The following is an 8,050-nucleotide window of genomic DNA, read 5'->3' as shown; positions in this document are numbered from 1 at the left end:
CCCGACGACCTCCAAAACTGTCAATACTCGGCAGCTGCCTCGACGCGGCAGGATGAGTTCACGCGGACTCCTGGCTGTGTTCTCTCACAACTCCGGCACCCGCTCACCCCGTCCAAAGGCTCCTCGAAGCGCATCCGAACTCCTGGATGTGCTACAAACCTGGGCGGGCACCCGTTCTCCATGTCCGCGCACACGCCATACGCGCCCCTCTGACTACGGGGCTCCAGCCCCTCTGACTACGGGGCTCCAACCAACCGCGCAAATCACGGCGCCGCCTAATAAGGCGCCACACAACGCTTTATGATGGACCAGAGAACACTGTTCAGGGCCCCCAGCTAAGGCCCCCGTTTCCACTGGTGCAATAGACCAATTGCCCTTCCAGCACCGCACACCGTAATGTGTGCCGATCAAAATTCCGCCCGCAGCACCACCCGGTAACTGGGACAGGCAGCCCACAATGGAACAGCTGTTACTGCTAGCACTGCACACCGACCTGTGTGCCGACTAGGTCCTCAAATCAGCACCGCCCGGCCTGCTGAAGAAGGGTGCTAAGCCTAGTCAAACTGCTGTGGGCCCCTAAACCTGCTGAACTTGCTCAAAGACATGGATTCAAGGAGGGCAATGTTTCCTGGTTCTGGACTGCCCCCTCCACGACAGGATCCCATCCTCGTCGCCAGTGTAATAACTTGGAAGCTGATGAACACCCGAGTCAGCAGGTAAGTTATTAAGTAGATTTATTGTAGCTCAATGCCAGGGACAAAACATTGGCATGTCCTTTCCAAGTCAGCATAACTCCAACTGCCAAGCATAGAACCCCCACACACCAACACTCCTTTCACACTGACATCACTAGATTCCATTCAGTAGTGATGTCACCCACTCAGCTTGTAAGACACATTACAACAGAGAGCACTAAAGGAGGAGGCACTTGTAGAAATAAATGAAAGTAAACACAGATTTTAAAAAAATGTGCTACCTGCTGTCTGCCAAATTAGTTTACAGTTTAAATCTGTATATGGAGCTGAAAGAGTACGTAACTGTACTAGTTATAACTGTTATTTGGGTTGTTGTGTATGGCTTCGATAGGAAGCCTTTGCATCTGCTTCCCTTTCTGGATGCAGTAGCCACCCACTATGACGTCATGGCAGAGAATTACGGGATATACCGAGAAAAAAAAACTTTAACAGGGACGGACCGGGCTGCTAATGGCCCACCAGCCCAATCCAGGGCAGTTACCGACCTATCCACCCACCATTGCGTGTTTATCACTATTAGCACCCAGGTCTCCCTTTCAGTATGCTAATAGTTTCCTTGGTGGGAGGTGGGCACCCAAGACAACGGAAACCTGGAGGAGAGCACGTTAGTGAGGTTGGGTGAAGAGAGAGGTGGCAGGATTAGAAGAAAAGGTGATGGGTGCTGGGGTGCCTGGAAAAAAAGGCAGACATCCAGGGGAGGTGCTTGGGTGGCCTAGAGAATGCAGGCGGTTACTGTGGGATTCCACCCCAGTTCCTGGCCACCTGATTTGCTAGAGTGCATCCCACCGGTTGCTAATTTCTAATCAGCTGCTATGCGAGCACAACAGGGAAATGTAGTTGCTGTGTTCCGCTGGTAGCCGATATGTTTTATGTTGCATTTAGTCCCTCATGGTCTGTGCAGTCAGCTCAGGAGGATGGAAAAGGGATGGAGGGGTTAGGGTGCATGCACAACATGAAATTATAGATGTGTAGTTTTCAGCTATTGGGTGTATTACTTCCAAAGTTCCACCCAGGAAGAAGCTCAAGACCCTCCTCTTCAAGGAATGGCTCCTCTCTAACAGTTAGGCCCACACACCCTCCACTCCCCATCCTACCTGAGACTAGGTGATCTGATCCCCACTGTTTCCTCCACTGGTTGCATGTGGATCCCTTGCTGATAACTGCCCACATTTCTCCTCTCCTCTTGTTAGCTCCCCACTCCCTTTTGTCTCTGCTCCTCATCTGGTTTTTGCCCCTATGATTTTAAAGCGCTCTGTTGCTTCTCCAAGCGAGGTCCATGCTCAATAAATAGACCGATAAAATAATAATAATAAAAGTAACATCATAGACACCTTGGATTTTGCTCTCATTGTCTAGTAGATGTTGCTCGGAACCCTTCCATGTAATACATCCTTGTACTTGATAGCTACACATCTATAATTGTACATATTGACAATAAGCCTTTGGACATGCTCTGCTGCTCTGATTGTGAAATGATAACATCAATAAGGGCCGGCTTACGCATAAGGTAGAGGGTGGGTTCTCAGAACACGAGACCATATTAGACATCCCTGCCACAGTACAATGGGGAGAGGCTAACAAGCCAGGCTAGAAAAAAAACTCCCAGCACTGTAACTGTGAGGGGGCAATGAGCGGGGATAGGGCAGGTACTTATGACTGTGTGATGGTAAAGAGCGAAGTGTGGAATTGCAACTATGAGGGTACACCTCCTGAACAGTTATGCTGTGGTAAGGGGGCAGCTTTCTTCCAGAGGCAGTATTCATATGAATTTCGTCAAATTCTTTTACTCCTAGCTTGTATCTTGGGTGAGTGGAAAGGAGGAAGCTCGACTATAAATGTATTAACGTGGCTACACGAAGGTTGAAAAACGTCTAGAATTGGTGTGATTTCTTCATGAGATGTGTCAGAAAATTGCCCTTCTCTGCTCCCCACCTAACCTGAGACTGGGTGATCTGCTCCCCCATCCCTGTGTCCGCCCCTGGTTGTTTATAGATCCCTTGCTGCCAAAATGCCCACACTTCCATTATTAGTTTCTTGATCCCTTGTGATCTGCTTCCTTCACCATGTACTTCCCCTTATGACTTGTAAAGTGCTCTATTTGTTGACAAATCTAGGTCCACGCTCAATAAATACCCAAATAAAAATAATAGTAATGATAATATCTTGATAATTAACTAGTTCTGCGAGAGCAGTATTTTGTGTTTAGTTCCTTCAGTTTCCTGTTAAAAGGGAGTGACAGTAGAGGTTCTGTTCAGACTCAGTGCATCTTCCTAGTAGTTATTGAACAGCTATCAAGTAATGTTATTGCGTCATTTTGCAATGTGCCACTGCTTGATTTGAAATATCCTTTTCAGCACACTAGCTGTTTATCCGCATGAAATAAAGTAAAGTTGTTTTCACACCAAATATGTGCACATCATAATTTGAATGAGTACTGTCTTAGGTGGAAGCCTATTATGTTTCTCCACTGCACTGAATTCAGCCGGCCCCTTGTTTGCCGGAGTTCAACCCCTTAATGCACATCTCTCTGTGCTCTACCCCCTAAGCCAATTCTATAGTCTCCTCCAGCGTGGATCGTTGTTTTGCCTCATTTCTTCTCTCTCCTTCTGATTGTTTTATTTGACCATGAGTTGATACCGCTAATGTTCATTTTGAAAGTGTGTGAAATCACACTTGACTGATAAATTCCTGAGAAAAGTAACACATTCCCCCATGGACTCACCCTTGCTTTACTCCCAAAAAGATACATATTTTTTATTTTATTGCATTTGTGTAGCGCTCTAACCCGAAGGTGGCAAGGTGCACAGACCATAATAGGTATAGACAGAGTGCTCTGGTAAAATGATGACATAGCATACAAAAAGTAGTTCAGTCATATTTGTTGAACAACCAAGTTTTGAAACATTTTACCGATGGAAGAGAGTTCCAGAAGGTGGGGGCGGTGACCGTGAAGCTGGAGCATCCGGCTCATTTGCTTTTGAACCTGAGGATGAAGAGCGGGAGGGTGGAGCGTAGCGGGCATGTGAGGGGCATTCTTTTTTCTTCAAATGTTCTTTATTGGCATTTATCATAACACTTCTCACCCCCTCCCGACCAGTACACCCTACCCCGACCCCCCCCCACCCCCTCCACCGGATCGCACATCCATTCTATACACCTTCGGAAATATACAATTTTATTGTTTCTGGGACACTTCGGGTTGCGTTTTCACTTAATGTCCAATACTCGCACATTCTGAGGGCACCATTGTTGTATAAAGTCACTTTTCAGAAACCAAATAGTGGAAAAACATGCGGTGTACCCTGGGGTCAGAACGGGCTCATTGCTAATGAATAGGTGGGGCTTCAGCTATTTGTCCTATGTGTTTCATCTTGCTTCACTCGTAACCATGGCTCGTAGTGCAGTGTTCATTGTTGCAGTAAATATCGATCTACAGTTTGAGAGGTGGTCGCCCCTATTGACACTAAGTACAGATTCGAATGAGGTACACATCCACTTTAAGGAGTTGGATGCCTACCTGTACTGAAAGAGGGAGAACGACGCCACACTCAACGTGAGGTAACCAGCAGTGGAACAACCAGAAGCCTATTTGATATTAGATTCTAAGTTGGGAATTAACAAAGGGTTCTATAATTAGGACCTTTGATGGAAGTGTGACCCATTTTTTTCAGCTCCTGAAGAAGGTGAGCAGGCAGCATGGGCCTTTCCAGCGCCCACGAGGTGGGGACTCACCCTTCCCCCCAACTTCCTGAAAGAAAGATGTTGATGCCCAAGAAGAACCAAATCTCCATCTAAGAACTCCTGTTCAAGGAGGGAGTTATGGTGGCCAAGAAAGATGTGCACATGCCCAAGAACCCCGAGCTGGCAGACAAGAGCATCCCCAAACTACACGTCATGAAGGCCATGCAGTCTCTGAAATCCTGTGCTTACGTGAAGGAGCAGTTTGCTTGGAGGGATTTTTATTGGTACTTGTCCAATGAAGGCATCCAATACCTGCATGACTTCCTGCATCTGCCCCCAGAAATCGTCCCAGCAACACTGCGCAGAAGCCGCCCAGAGACTGGCAGGCCACGACCCAAAGGTCTGGAAGGAGAGCGCCCAGCTGGCCTCAATCGTGGTGAGGCTGATAGAGATACCTACAGATGCACTACTGTGCCACCTGGTGCTGACAAAAAGGCACAAGCTGGTGCAGGAGCTGCAACAGAGTTCCAGTTTCGTGGTGGATTTGACAGAGGACGCAGCCAGCCTCCTCAGTAAACTTCACTTTGGATTTCTTTGTGTATAATAAAGTTCTGGAAACACCCCGCCCCAAAAAAAAGAAAGCAAATAGTTTCTCCCCATTCCCTCTGAAATCTGTCTGCATCCCCTTGGATCTTAGATGTGATCCACTCCATCGCCGCTATGTCCCATAGTTTACTGAGCAACATCACCACTATGGACGCACTCTGTTGTTTCCAGTCCTTTGCAATCACCATCTACGCCGCTATTAGTAATGTTACCAGCACTCTTTTCTGTGACTTCGAGATTGCATAAAACTGTGGTTCAACCAGTCCTCCGAGACTTCCAGTCAATGAGAGAGGAAGCATCTACGGCACTATCTCTTGAAGAGACTTCATGACTACTTCCCAGAAACCTTTAATTTTGGGGCATCCCCACCAGATATGTCTCCAGTCCCCTTCCCCCTTAAACCTCCTCCCGCATGCTGAGGAAACCGCCCCATACATCCTGTGCAGTTTACTCGGGGTATAATGCCACTGTATCATCGTCTTGTACCAGACCTCCCACACCTATAGGGACCTGGTTAGTTTCTGGATGTTCCTCCATAATTCCTTTCAGTGCCCCGTCGGTACCTCCCCTCCCAGTGAACCTTCCCATGCGGTCTGGTAAGACCAAGTCTTTTGGTCTGCACATTCCAATAATATCTTGTATATGTCTGCCACTAGATGTTTGTCCCCAGTGTGCGAGATAGCGTATGCCTCAAATTTAGTTAGCAGCCTTATTGCTGCTTGGCGAACCTCCTTTCTGTCAGAGCCAATGCCTCAAATGGATGTATTTGAATCTGTCCCCTTCCTTCACTCCTACGTGTGTCTTATAGTCCTCAAAGGAAACTATTTACCCCTCCCACACCATATCACCAGTCTTTACACATCCCCTTTCTTTCCAGCTCTTAAATTTGCCCTTCACCATGCCCGCAGTAAAGTTAGGGTTATTAAACATAGGGGTTAAGGGGGACAAAATAGTAGATAACTGTGCCCACCTGATCCACCTATCCCATATATCACATGTTGTACACAACACCCTGCAACGCCTTACGCTCTGAGGCCTATCCTTCCCATGAAGCCAGAGTATTTCAGATAGCAAGCCTCCCGCTACTGCCCTATCCATTCGTACCCATATCTTATCTTTGCTATCTGTAAACCATTCACGCACCACTCTCAATTGGGCTGCTTCATAGTATCGGTGTAAATTTGGGAGTCCCATTCCCCCTTTTTTGCTAGGGGTCATCAACAACTCCAAAGTGAATCTCGGGTGTTAGTTCTGCCACACGAATCTGGAGATGAATGTATTCATCGCTTTAAAGAAAGCATTCAGGATTGTTATGGGCCTGGTATGGAACCTATAAAGTACCCTCGGAAGAGTTACCCTTTTCACAGTGTTTATTCGCCCAAGCCATGATATCCGCATCGGTGTCCACTTTGCAAAATCTGTTTGTGTTTTTTTAAGTCTGGGATATTGGCCTTATAAAGAGCTGACATTTTGTCTATCAATTTTATTCCTAAGTATGTTAAGCATCCGCCCGCTGGACGAAATGGGGAGCAGCTCAGTATCTGTATCGACATTTCTTTATTGAGTCCTACTTCCAGCATTTTTGATTTCCCCATGTTTATTTTCAGGCCTGATAAAGAGTTCTCACTAGGGTCGGGATAGAAGTGGCCGGTTCCACTAGTATCACCAGCATATCATCTGCGTAAGCTGCCGTTTTATGATTCTCCCTCCCAAAGGAAACCCCCTTGATATCCTGGTTTTGTCTAATTGTTGCCAGCAGGGGCTCTAAATATATAGCATGAAGATGCAGTGACAAGGGGCATCCCTGCCTGGTACCTCGTTCTATGTTCACGGCCTTCAAAATAAGGGCTTTCGCCGCTAATCTCATCGTGGGGTTTCTGTACTTTGTCCCCACCATTTGGATATAGTTATGCCCGAATCCCATGAATTCCATCATTTGAAACAGATAGCAGAAGCTTTTTCTGCGTCCAGAGAAATCAGAGTGGCCGGTATCTATTTTATTTCCAATTTTTCTAGCAAGTGGAGCACCCTTCTGGTATTATGCCATGTTTGCCTGCCAGTTATGAAGCCTGATTGGTCCTGCACAACAACCCATGGAAGAACCCCCTTTATTCTGTCGGCTAGGATCCCGTTGTATATTTTGGCATCTACGTTCAGTAGCGCTATAGGCCTGTACGACCCGCAGCTTGTCGGGTCCTTATTTGGCTTTTCGAACACTACTACCTACCTTCGTCTCTGTCATAGAGCGCGTACCTCCTTGGCTTTCTGTTGCTTCAAGAGTCTGCTTTGTTGGTGCCTATTTAATAGCGCTGCTTTAATCTTAACAGTGTGCTCTGCGCCCTAGCTGTCCTCATTAACCGCAACTGTCTCTGTGCTTCCTTCACTTTGTCATCCCTGTAATTTAAAAAACCTAATTATAGGTGAAAAAATACAGCCACGACATTTAACTGTAAACCACTGGGCTCATCTCCTCTGTATTAACAGGGGCCGCGGACCGGTGAGATGGATTAAATCCTGGCGTGAATGCTCTCGTTTGTAGTGCTTCACGTCACGAAAGAAATGTCCTGTAATGTAAAGGACAATGTATAAGAAATCTTTTTTGCTAATAATCGTGGATGGAATATCTGTACTGGTAGATACTCACTAGATTTTGATCAAAATCTAGTGAGTATCTACCAGTACAGGTATTGCACCTGTATTTTTTCACCTATAATTAGTTTTTTTAAATTACAGAGATGACAATCTAAGACTAATTGAGTCTTTCATGATTACTTTTTAGAACCAAGGTTTTTCAGCCACACACCCCCATTTGTGTATGTTTGAAGAGGCAACGCAGAACCAGCGGTTGCTCTCCGTCTTGAAGAAGGTTGATCACAAACTAATGGACAAGGGGACCTTACCCTTGCAGACAACTCAAGCAAAACATGTCGACAATAGTTTTCTAAACCCCTGAATATAGACAGAGGGTCACATTATAAAATGACAAAGTGTAAAATTGACATTTATGT

At 46.3% G+C, this 8,050-nt stretch overlaps 1 pseudogene; it reads left to right on the top strand.

Annotated features, from left to right (window-relative positions):
• Window positions 1-4,514: 4,514 nt before the first annotated feature.
• LOC138566597 (small ribosomal subunit protein eS10-like) lies at window positions 4,515-5,048 on the top strand (annotated as a pseudogene).
• Window positions 5,049-8,050: the final 3,002 nt, after the last annotated feature.

The sequence above is a fragment of the Ambystoma mexicanum genome, chromosome 1p (genome assembly GCF_040938575.1).
Source record: "Ambystoma mexicanum isolate Mex_15411 chromosome 1p, UKY_AmexF1_1, whole genome shotgun sequence".
Lineage (NCBI taxonomy): Eukaryota > Metazoa > Chordata > Amphibia > Caudata > Ambystomatidae > Ambystoma > Ambystoma mexicanum.
The sequence above is the reverse complement of the archived record's forward strand: the minus strand, read 5'-3'. Positions and strand labels throughout refer to the sequence as shown.